Genomic DNA, 13,027 nt, shown 5'->3' with positions numbered 1-13,027 from the left:
TGAAACTGCCCAGTCCATCACTGGGGTTGCCCTCCCATCTATACAGGACATTTATGACAGACGGTGCTTGGGGAAAGCTCTAAGCATCATCAAAGACCCCACACATCCCAGCTACAGACTGTATGACCCTCTACCATCTGAAAAACGGTACCGGAGCATTCGGGCCCGGACTACCAGACTCGGAGACAGTTTTTACCCCCGCACTATCAAACTATTAAACTTCCAGCCTCTCTCACCTCACCTCTCACCTCTCACCTGTGATCTGAACCTCACAGTGCCTTCTTTCTTACCAAAAACTCACACATTGAAATCTACCTCTACCTTACATGTCAAAAAGCTCACTCCCCATAGTTTTCTATCCTTTTATTTCAGTTGATGCATGTTTTTACACATCTGATGTTGTTTTGCACATTGCCTGTTGTCTCTGTCTTTCTTTTATTATACAATTGCATTGTTGTTTTTTTTGTAATACGTATCATCTGAGAGCTAGCTAAATAGCATTTCATTATCCCATATACCTGTATATGAGTATAATGACAATAAACTTGAACTTGAAAGAGGAAAATTAAGATAACTGTGCTTATTTCAGAATAAGTTCAAATTTACTTAAACTAATATATCTTATAAATGACTTGCAAAATCCTATTGAAGATATCGCCACACTAACAGTGTAAAGTGAAATGTGTAACAATACACACAGTGGTCTGAGAAAACTCTAATTGAATAACTAGATAATCCACCCATACAGCACTGAACTGGAAGAAAATTTGTCTGCTCACAGCTAACTGGCTTTCTAGTGTATCATCTTCATGGGTATGTCTGAATGTTACTGATTTAAATTTTTTTATTTTTTTAGATTTGACAGCTTTGGGAGAACAGAGAATCCTAAGGTTTTTGATGCCCCAGCTCTGTTTTGATTGTCTAAAACATGGGGAGTTTAACCGTTCATTTCCCAAACTTTTCTGGACCTGAAAAAAAATGAATCAGAATTAAACAGCTGATTTCAGCACTGAAATAAAACAGCTTGTTCCACATTTTTCTTTACCCTTCCATGGTTTGCTCTAGTGAGGATCCTGCAACGGAAAACAAAAGTGGTTTCTACACTAACTGCCTGTGAGTAATAAGATATACTGTAAGACAGCTTTCTATGAATAACTGAAGTTAAAAAGCGCATACATTCTGATCATCCTCTAATTTCTTTACTACAATTCCCACTGCAATATTAAATTATATTATATGTTATATAATATTAAATTATATGTTATTTTCCACATTCCAATTAACCAGACTGGTTAGTTTCTTTTGCTGTTTCTCTTCCTGTCACATTCTCAGGAGTCTTTCAAGACACTGTTAGTTGGGACTGGCCAAACGGCCTCTTCTTGTTTGTAATTTTATACTCTTAAAGACAGCATTGATAAGCACTGTTCTTGTATCGATAGAGCTCACTTTATTGAAGCTACTATTTGACAATATCCTCTTTTTAGCACTACATAATAAAACCTTTTTACAACAACTATTTCTGTTTGTCCAAAAGGCCCCCAGGAAGATTTTTGATATAAATACTGTAATTTAGAAAAAAACAACAAACAAATGTATGAAAACTGAAATGTTTGAGATGAATGTGATTCAGTAGGATAACAGCGTACTATGTTTAAAATATAGCAACATGACTTTTGTTTTATGCATAGATTATATTGGGAAAGCCTCCTTTGTGGTCACTGTTCATTAAATTAAGGTATGTTTTGAGGTTTTTTTAGAGGACTACAAATACTGAATACAATTGTCTAGAAAATTCCACTAAATCTCTTATTGGATAGCAACACAGACACAGTAGTGTCTAGCAGCACAATCACTGGACAAAGAGTTCAAGTTTTGCTTTTACCATACAATTGCACACACAGCACCCTTTCACTCATTCTGGTGTTTAAAGATGCTTAAAGTAAAATTAAATGGAAAGGAACTACCATACCCTTAACCATTAATTACAACATCAATTGTACAGCTAATGCTGCTGTTCTGTGTTCTGCAGAGAGCTGTGTGCAGCATTGAAACTTGAGTAAATATTTGTGAATTCATGCCCAGTATAGTCAACACAAAAAGCTAAAGCTGCAATCAAACCATGTGGATTGCAAAAATCCCCTTTAATGTTACAATTTGGCCTATTATCTTTTACTATATAAAAAGAGACACGTTCCGAGACACCCAGGGAAACAAGTTTTGAAAAATAAAGTCAGAACTTTCATTGCGGACAGGTGCGATGGAAATGGTGGCCTTGATACGTGTTCCACGCAATTTCTAGTGAACACCGTGTAAACGGTAGTCTGCTCGTGTTGGAAATGTTTGCCGGCTGGAAGCGATTCCAGTGAACAATTGTGTGTCAGTAGTGCACAGGGAAATAGCTGCACAGAAATCTCACAATAACAGGGATTGAGGGGGCTGATCCTCTAGTCAATCTGCTATTACACAACAGTCTTATGAACGCACAGACACGCACGCACTAAAGTGGTTTATCCAGATGATCTGTCTTGGCTAAGCTAAACAGAGACATCCCCATTTTTTTTTAAAACAGATTTGCTTGTATGACGTTCCTCCGGGGTTTTCTAAGAATGCATCATACATTGTAAGGCAAAACATACAGCTAGTCATTCTCTCTCAAAACCCTAGCTAAATATACGATTCGTTATTAACTTAATATTGGTTTGTTTGTTTTTTAAGGAAGACGAATTCATAACCCGGTGAGGTCAAATGCATCGCTTCATTAATTCTCATTACATTGGTAATAATAATACAAACACAGGGGATTCGAAAAAAAACAAGTGAACTCAACTAGCAGGGTCGCATTCATGTAAATCAGACGGAGGGGGTTAAAATAAATACGGGAAGGAAGAGCATCCTCGTTTCCAGACGATCGCTGCTCTTTAGCCCTGACTGAACTTTCAGTTTACGGTGCAACAATGTAATTTACCAAGTTGAGACTTTTCCACAGCGTTAGCTCGGCATTAGTCGAGCAGAGCAAGGTGCGCTGGTAAACACGGTACTGAACATGTACTCATTCTTTTAAGAGTTCATGACTGTGCACACGCAGGTTATAGGTGTTTCCCAGATAAGGTTATAGACTATATGCGTGAAAATAACTGCCTTATGTGTTTAAGGTGCAGCAGTCCATCATCCTCCCCTAACAGAGATAAGTCATCTATAGAACTTCTTTCTAAATCGATTATAAAGCGACATTTGAAAGCAATTTGCCTACCTGTTCAATTCCACCGACGAGACGACATACTATTTAAAATCCTCTTCAATAACTACATTTCCAGGTTTTCATCCGAAGTAGCACGATCCATGACACGGGAGAAAAAAAAAACTGTAAGCGTCAAAAAAGGTTATTTTAAAACCATGAGTTCTTCCGTCAATTTATCACAACAAATCTGATCTTCGTCTTTTCGGGCGTGTTAACGGATGAGTCGGAGACTGTAAACAGCAGGACTGGCGTTCTAATTCACCATTTCGGCTGTGAAGAAACAAGGAGAAAATGGGAAGGTGAATAAGGGAGAGCCACAACTCTAAATTGCAAGGAGACTAATTAGTTATTTTATAAAGCTAGAAGCAATGTAATACGGAATTCACCGGTTGTTGTTTTTTTTTTCTCCTATGCGGCTGTCACACTGCTTCAGATGAACAGGCACAGTGAACAGTATCTATTTTTAAGTTTCGATCCGTACGGCTCATTAAGTCTTATTTCTTCTCTGTCTTAACAGCTCGTAACCCCGGTATTCCACACAGCCTGCCCTTTTGACCGATAAATTATTTAAACCATAGAGGCTGTATACTGCTTGTGTACATTTATGGACGCACTGCGTCCAAAGACAGTCACTTACGCTGCAGTTTTGCATATGGTCTTTCAACTTTCTTGAAGACATTCACATTGTATTGAAGAAAATGCCATCATGCGTTACAGATACACAAAAAAATGTAATTGCATTCGATACTGGAGATATTTCGATTATTCACTCTCTAGTACACAAGTTATCGAACAAGCAGGAGGAAGACAACGCTGCGTACTGAATCTTAGGAAGAGCTCTGAATTCCCAAACATCAGTTCACAACTTCTTCAATGTAGTCATCGGTTTTTATAAAGAATTAAAGAGGTCCTCAAAGATATACTGTACAGTATCCGCTTACCAAAAGTTCTGAGCAGCACGACAGGGCGCAAAACAGCAAGGACCAAGGCATTGTATCACAACTGCCCCTCTCATTCTCGCAGGGACAGTATTGTCTGCAAAATAACTCCATCTGACCTCCCGAGGGGCCTCCTTCCCTTCCCATTGGACAATCCACCGTGAATTTCCAGACATGGATGATCCTGGTGACGTCCGATTTGCGAGTATCGAGTATATGGATGTCTTAGCCCCCCCTAAAAAAAACTTCTGTATAACAGTTGAAGTTCAGGGGAAATCGTGTAGCTACTGTATGGACTGTAATGTTCATTCATATCACAGAATGTACTTTTTTTACAGCTCAATCCGACCAGGAGGAGTTTTTGTTTTCCTCTGTTGCAAGTCACTGGAATTATAACATCAGAGGCATTAAAAACTGTAAGCCTGTGACAATGAAGATAATACGATTAAACATTTTGCCTAGTTGAGCAACGGGAAACTTAGGGCTGGTGACGTACGTTTGATAAAAGATGACTTAGTTAATCGGTGCCTTGAGCATTGATTAACTTGGGTTCCACATTGTTTTGCGAATTAAACTTTTATGAGACAGCCAGCTTGTGTGATTTATTCTAACAAGCCATCTGAACAAGATGTTTGCTGTCAAAATAGATGTTTTTTTTATTTTATGAGCATTTATGCATTTATGAGCTCAAGCTACCATTAATATAACTTGACCAGTAATATAAGTAAGACGGATAAGTTTATGGTTCTGGTTTAGGTTTGTTCCCCTTTTTATGCAGTGGTGTTAACATTTGCAATTGCCCAATCTGTGTGAACATTTCATATTCTAATTAAGACTTTGAAATATCCTGTCTATGAATACTTATTTCTTTATCTATGGCTGGGAAAATGCCACCAGGCCCTGGTTATTAATTAGGTTTTAGTAATTGTAGCCCATGTCCATGTACAGTGTCAACAGAGTAACATACTGAAGATGAGATCTCACAAAAGCTTACAAACAGGAGCTGTGATAAAAACAAAAAGGCTGTGAGATCCTCTGATATAGATTCAGAAACTTTAATCTTTTATTAAAAATTAAATAATAAACTAAACTTGATTAAACATTGATTTCTTAAATTAGAAAGACAAAACTGTAATCCAGCATGGAGCATATGTTGTAGAGGAGAAGAGTACAACTAGCAGATACAATGTTGTGGAAATGATTTGGGCTGTGTTAACAACAGACAGTGATATACTGTACTTCTAAACGTGAGACAGAATGCCTTTACTATGAACAAGAATGATGGAAAATTGTAGGTTAAAATGGCAGCAGAAATTAAAGTAACCTTTTTAAGAACCTTTCTAAGTAGATAAGGGGCTTATTCCAATCTTCATTATATTTCAAGTGACCCAATCATTTTGACTACTAGTGTATATGTACTGTTTATACACAGACACGTGTTATAATTATTTATTTTTAAATAACGGAAATATGTAATCATTTAAACAAATGTAAAATGTGTCTGAAATACACCCGATTGAGGTGGAATAGAATTAGCTTAATTATGAATGATCATAATATTGACTTTCTCAGGAAATGTAGAAATTGCTATCATTCAGTTAAAAAAGAAAAACATGGAGTACAGATTTATATTTGGCAGAAAAATGAGAAAAGATTTATAAAGACAATAGATTTGTGGGCTGAACAATTTTAAGAAAATGATGCAAATAATACAAAGTGGGAATTTCTGTTACGGAAGCAGAATACTCACAGTCATACAGTATTCAGATATTAATTACTGTGGCCTCACGCTAAACATTTTAAAGTAGCTTATCTGTAAGAAAAATAATTGTAACTAAAGAAGTACAAGTATCTACAGTAATTTCCTAAGGACTGGAAGTGCAATTGGTTTAAATAATAAAGTCAAGAAAAGGGCATTTTAAATCCATGAAATCTCTCCCTTTCTGAAGACTCTTAAACAGGTGATACATCTCTTACAGTTATCTTTTATCTTTTTCTTTTTTTATCTTATCTTTTTTCTATTGGTCTTAAAACTTTTCACATTTGGTAATTACATGAGCAACCTCACCCAGATTTCTTTTACATCTTTAAGTCTGAGGTGAATAACTGAAAAGAGCTCAAGAAACTGCCCACAATATGCAGAAATTAAGAACATAAACAATCAAAGTAGATGTCTTTGTTTTCTTCCAGAAACATATTTATTGGAGATATCCACCATGTTTTATTAATGAAAATATAGTGTGAGTCACATACTGTAGTATATGTGTAGGATAATAAACTAGACTGAAGAATGATGCAGCTCTAGTTGACAACTCTGTAAGGAGTACAGATACCTGACAAGTCCAGTGTTTTATTGCATCAGGAATTTTCTTGGGATGGGCTTATGATACAGTAACTCACAAAACGGGCCACATGAGCATGTACTGTGCTTTAAAAAGAGCATCCAAGTGTCTCTGCGTTGTCTATTATGAAATGAGCACAGGGGTGACAATCTGGAGTACTTGATAGGTGTCTGGACTCCTGACGTAAAACCCATGGATTTTAATCTCAACTAGGAGCACTTGAACTAAATTTCTCCATCAAGCAAATTCAGCTGCAAAAATGGAGTCCCAGATTGCTACACTATGTAGAAAAAAAAGTAATGCAAAGCTCTGAGATAATTTTCCAGATAGTGAAATAAATGAATCATATACATCTTGCATAAAGAATGGCACTAACACCTCACTTGAGTAACAGTCATTAATGTCTTGTTGGCATGATGGAATTCAAGATCACTCACTCTACTCACTCATGAAACAAATACTCATACTGAAATACATCTGTTAGACCTTATACACAGCTCAGTGACCTGGAAACTGCATTGGTGGTCTGCTGGTATTTGCTAATATCAATGACAAGTATCAGAAAAGAGAGACACATTCATCTCCAAAGGTTTCCTCCTCAGTGGCTAACACATTTAAGGCAAAATGCAATTTCTGATGCAGCAGAGTTATAGATCGAAGGTCTTCAGCACTAAAAGGCAGAGGCAGGATCAAGGCGAACTGTTCTCCCCTGGGGAAGAAGCAGTGGGTGAGAAGGTTTTTATCAAAGACAGTTTTCCAAAGAACTAAATCCAAAATATCAAGCTGGAAATTACATCCTGTGTTTACAGCATGGCGAGCCAAAGTCCAGACACACAAAAAAGGAAAGAACACATTAAATATCTTACTAAAGCAACATTATCTTCTGCAAAAATAAAAAAATAGAGCTTGAAGCAAATCATATTCAATACATTCTTAACTTTGATATGCATGATTACAGCAGTCTTTAAAATTAATATTTTTAATGGATCGGTTTAGTATTGCTCAATTTCAGTAAACCACAGAGAAAACCTTGCTCTTCCTTGGTCTAGCTGTTAATGTGAGCTGAATGTAAATTGTTAGCACATTACTCTTCAGTTTTATCTGTCTGCAGTCTATCCAATTTATTATTTTGATCCATTATTCTGTCTTGCAGCATAAAAGTTCAGATCGAGAGGGCAGTCACAATGCACTGTGATATTTTTATTTAGAAGCATAATCTCCTCAGAATGTACAGTAGCAAAGGCTTAATGGTGAACACTCAGTCTATACAGTATATGAAAGATAGATTTAGGTTCTTTGCATGAGCATACAGTATGCATCTTTTCTCCTAGAACAAACACATCTCTATGAATTACAGTACCTATCCTTCCATTTAATCACAGAGCTCACTATTTAAAAGTATTTTGTGAGAGTTGTGGGATTTGAGAAAAAAACTATTCAATCATGCTGTGCAGGCTGAAGCCCTGGCTTCTATCAGAAAGTGAGTGTGATTCTTGGATCAATTAGCTATTAGTAGTCTAATCAGTAGCCTCCTCTTGTTAGTATTTTCTTATATTCTTATGTTCCTAAATGGTAAGTTCAAAACAAAAGCACAAAAATAGGTACAGTATATGACTAAGTATGTGACCTCAACTTCAGTTTGCATATATACTGTACAGTAGTTTGGAAGTTTTGCAAAAACTGTTAGAATCCATGAAAAAACTAAATGTAACCTAAACTAAAAAAGGCTGACCTAGAAGTGGTCTATGTCTAGCTCACAAGTGACGGATGAGTGTCTCTTGAAAGAAATGACAGCGAAATTGTTTCAACCTTATTTGTATGCTCATTTTCATCACCCAAATATCCATGCTAAACAAAAAACAAAACAATCTTTAATCCGTGTGGTCGCAGATGACTCTTTTGGGTCCCAAACAATGTGTTTCAACTGGTCTGTGGTTTAGGTTAATTGCAAAGACATAATTATCATTCGTTGGAAGTGATGCTAAAGTTATAAGGATTTTTTCACACTTTGAGGCTCAAGACAGCTTTAGGACAAGTGATTTTTGCTCCTTTCTGAAATTTTTTTTCAGAAACTCTTCTGACAGATTGCTCTTGGCTGCCTGGATGGTGTGCTGTACCGTTTGGTAATCCCACCGCAAATCTGAGTCAGTGGGATAGAAGTTGAAAGAAAACATTAGGAAATCTAAAGAGCTTTCCTCAATGGTTTAAATTGTTTCTCAGTCATATAATTTTATTCAGGGAACATGTCAAAATCCAATGACTGGAGGGCTTCATAGATGATTGTGCAACTGCTCAGTTGAAGCCCCAGCTAGGGTTAGGGTTAGCATTCACACACTGCTTTGTCAATTTTTATGCTCAGGCCCAAGCCTGCTTAAGAACGAGTGTTTTTTGCTCCTTTCTGAAAATTTGTTTTTCAGAAACTCTTGGGTGCCTGGATGGCACCCTTCAACGTTCAGTGATTCCATCACAAAACTGAATCAGTGGGATAGAAGTTGAAAAAGGATGTTAGGGAATCTAATGCATTTGAAAGAGCTTCGATCAATGGTTTAAATTGTTTCTCAATCATACAATTTTATTGGAGGAACATGTCAAAATCCGATTAATGGAAGGGTTCATAGATGATTGTGCAACTGCTCAGTTGAAGCCCCAGTTAGGGTTAGGGTTAGCATTCACACACTATTTCTTGCTCAGTGCCGGCACAGGCTTAATAAACAAGTAACTAGAGTATATGCGATGGATAGTTTACTGTATCATAAATAATTAAACTAATTTTAATTAAGGTGTTGTTTAAAGTTATTTTGTATTTTTTATTACTGTATACTGCATTCCCTTTTTACAAATCTTATTGTCACTTTCAAATTATTGTTATTAAATATTTTTATTAAGTGGGTTCTATATCAAATGTTTTCTATTAAATGAATACGTGTTCACTCTTTCCATTCAAGTTTTCCAACTATTCAACTGAGAGCTAAATAAGGAAGTCTATTCAAAAGTCTAAGCATTTCATCATAACCCTCTAAGGCTTCTCTTACAATTTTCTTACAAATCATAACTTCTTGTTACATACAGTACACACATCTTCCTTAAATATTATACATACTTTTCTTCAAAAACAACATTTCAACAGTGAGGAGATCTTTTAATCACATCACTCAAAAAAGGTTTGAGCCACTTATCTCTTTTGGTTGATAAGGTACCACTTGAAGAATTAGTGGTTCAATTGTGTTTTCCTGATCTGTATTCTCTAGCTTGAGGATATTTTGTTTTCTTCTTTTGCTATTACATTACTTGTTATGACCCAGTACAGTTGTATGCAAAAGTTTGGGCACCCCTGGCCAAACTACATGTTTTGTTGATTATCTAAGTGAAAAGAAGTTAACAACCTCTGCAGCAAAGAAACTTAAACTTGACATATTTCTTCAAATTTTAATGCACTGTTACCATTTATTTGCTGAATTTAACAGATTGAAAAAAATAAAAGAGTAAATGTGTCATGTGCAAACATCTGGCCACCTATCAGTCAGTACTTAGTAACACCCTCTTCGGCAGAAAACACAGCCTCCAAACGTGTCTTCTTTTCCCCACTCTTCCTTGCAGAACATTTCTAGTTCAGAAATATTCTTAGGTCATTTTGCATGCACTGCATGTTTGAGATCTACCCACAGAGTTTCAAAAATATTCAAGTCTGGGGACTGTGAAGGGCATTCCAAAACCTTAATCTTTCGTTTCTTGAAGTAGTTCATGGTTGATTTTGAGGTACAGTATGTTTTGGATCATTGTCTTGTTTTAATATCCAACCTCTGTTCATCTTCAGTTTCCTCACTTACTGTGGGACATTAGCTTCCAGGATTTGTTGATACTAAGTAGAATCCATTCTTCCCTCTACCCGCACAATACTTCCTGTGCCACTGGCTGCCACAACCCCAAAGCATAACAGATCCACCCCCATGCTTAACAGTTGGCAAGGTGTTCTTTTCTTCAAATGCTTCTCCTTTTTTTCTACAAATGTACCTTTGGTGATTGTAGCCAAAGAGTTCAATTTTTACTTCATCAGACCACAGCACTTGGTTCCAAAACGCCTCTGGCTTATCTAGGTGTTGTGTTTCATACTTCAGATGTTGACTTTTGTAATGAGATCGGAGGTAATGTTTCCTTCTGATCACTCTTCCATGCAGATCATGTTTGTGCAAGCAACGCTACACGGTGGACCCTTGCACCACTACTCCTGTGCCAGCTAAACCTTCCTGCAGGTCCTTTGCAGTGATATGGGGGATTTTACTATGCGTTCCTGACCAGTCTATGAGCAGTTCTATTGGAGATTTTTCTTGGTCTTTCACATCTTATCTTGACTTCAACAGTTCCCCTTAACTGGCATTTCTTAATGACATCTCTGACGGTGGAAATTGCAAGCAGGAAGCATTAAGATATCTTTTTATAGCCTTTCCCTGCTTTGTAAGAGTCAATTATATTTTTCTTCTGATCCTCAGTCAGCTGCTTACGGGAGGCCATGGTTGTTGAGTTTAAGCACAACGCCCTGAGAGTTTCAAAGAGTCAGAGAATTTATTGAGCTCTGGAATTGTCATCACCTGACTTAGACTAAGGCCCAACGAGTCAATTAAGTTCTGAGACCTTACAAAAAAATAACACTAGCAGATCAACTGGAAGGGTACCCAAACTTTTGCAGATGCCACATTTACTATTTTTTTTCAATCTGTTAAATTCAGCAAATAAATAGTAACTCTGCATTAAAATAGCAGAAATATGTCAAGTTTAAGTTTGTTTGCTGCAGACGTTAACTTCTTTTCACTTAGAAAATCAACAAAACGTAATTTGGCCAAACGTTTGCATACAACTGTACAGTACATTGCTTTTTAGGCTCGTTGCTTATACTTTTCTTTTCCCAAATGGCCTTTATGAATCTTCCCTAACATTTTTTTTTTCAAGCAACCAGACATCGCAATTTTCCTTCCTTTGTATGTAATCTCTTCTATCATGGGAAATTTTGTTAATCAATTCAAATATTCTTGTACATCTCACACATAGTCCAGTTTTATTTCTGGCAAACTCTGTTGCATTGTGGTCTGCAGGCTTCTCAATGTGGTTGACTTCCAACTTCTTCATAAAAGTAATATTCGCTAATATCAAACTAAAGTACACTTTGTCATTGCATTGTCATTGGGGGCCTCCTTCTTTTCTGTTTTTGCTTTTTAATGTAACAGCTCTTGACAATGTGTAGGCAGTGCACATGAATTTACTGGAGTGTTCCAAGTGTCCAGTGTATATTTATGTAGCTTAATCATCCTCTGGACAGAGTGAAAGTCATTCAACAATTTCTGCATCAATTAATTTATGGTCCATTTTTACAACTGCTTGCCCTAACATAAATTAATGGAATCTCTCACATGCAAATGTAAAGATTAGAAGCTCTTTTAAAATTTGAGAAGATCTCGCTCAGCAAAACATGTATAATGCTGATTGTCAGTGATCATCACACTATAGTATATTACCTCCAAGGCCATACTGCAGATCATTTGCCAAGATCTTGGTGAACTTGTTTGGAACTCAAAATGCCAATTTGGCATTCTGCTCATACATCCAAATCCATTCAGTTATCTTTGGTGTCAGTTTGCATAAATTTGACTATTTATTCTGAAAAATTGGCTACTGTATGAACCTTTGCATGTTATTGATCATCCCCTTAAATGTCTGTGTTTCTTGCTTTGTCAACATGGCATGTTAGGGATTGATGAAACTTATTTACCTTCGCTGTTGATCACATCTGCTATAAAAGTTAATCTGCACTGCTCATACACTTTATTCAATTTCAAACTTGTAGCTCTGGTTGGATCAGGACTTTACGTCTGGTATTGTGCTCTTCCTGAATGACATTTCGCATCAAATTATCGCTCTTTCTAGAAGTCCAAGACATGTTGGCTTGTGATACACAGTACATCAGGAACATTCCCTGAATGGAAAGTATAGATTCCTAAGGGTATCAGACATGCACAACTCTGATTACATCTGATTTGATCTGCCATCTTCCTGAAGTATGATGGACTTTCTTTTAGCTTAACTACACAATTTAGTCGTTTTTAACTTCTTTTTCCCCTTTCAAGACATCTGCTCAGTCCCAAGAAACAGTTAATCTCATAGAGGTGCTTGTTGTCTCACCATCTTCTGTGGATCAACTTTTTGGTCTTTAAAAAAAATCCACAATAAGAGCCAGAACAGATGAATTTCTGTTGAAGTCTGTAGTAAAGTGATATATACATAAATACATGTATAAGTTTTATTTGTTAGTAATAGTCCACCAGATGGGTCTACCCCATTTTCCTAAGTTGTAGGAGTAACCCAGCTGTTATAGTTTTGGCGCCAGAAATCAAAGGAGAAAACCGGGAAGAACTGGGGAGCTTGAGTTCAGTTGAAGAGAGCTAGCGTGAGAGTAAGAAGTCGGATCGGTAGTGTAATGTTCTGTACAACCAAACTTAACTTTAGTATATAGTTCATTG

General features: G+C 36.7%; 1 long non-coding RNA gene across 1 annotated transcript in view; it reads right to left on the bottom strand.

Annotated features, from left to right (window-relative positions):
* The window catches only part of LOC107079402 (uncharacterized), a 29,510-nt gene extending 24,804 nt beyond the window's left edge, over window positions 1–4,706 (bottom strand). Inside the window, exons 1-2 of the long non-coding RNA XR_001480376.2 lie at window positions 4,180–4,706; window positions 3,251–3,508 (exon numbers count right to left, since the gene is read on the bottom strand). This is a non-coding gene — a long non-coding RNA (uncharacterized lncRNA). The remainder of the gene's footprint in view (window positions 1–3,250; window positions 3,509–4,179) is intronic.
* Between the last annotated feature and the right edge of the window lie 8,321 nt (window positions 4,707–13,027).

Source organism: Lepisosteus oculatus, chromosome 3, assembly GCF_040954835.1.
Source record: "Lepisosteus oculatus isolate fLepOcu1 chromosome 3, fLepOcu1.hap2, whole genome shotgun sequence".
In the NCBI taxonomy this organism is placed as follows: domain Eukaryota; kingdom Metazoa; phylum Chordata; class Actinopteri; order Semionotiformes; family Lepisosteidae; genus Lepisosteus; species Lepisosteus oculatus.
The sequence above is the reverse complement of the archived record's forward strand: the minus strand, read 5'-3'. Positions and strand labels throughout refer to the sequence as shown.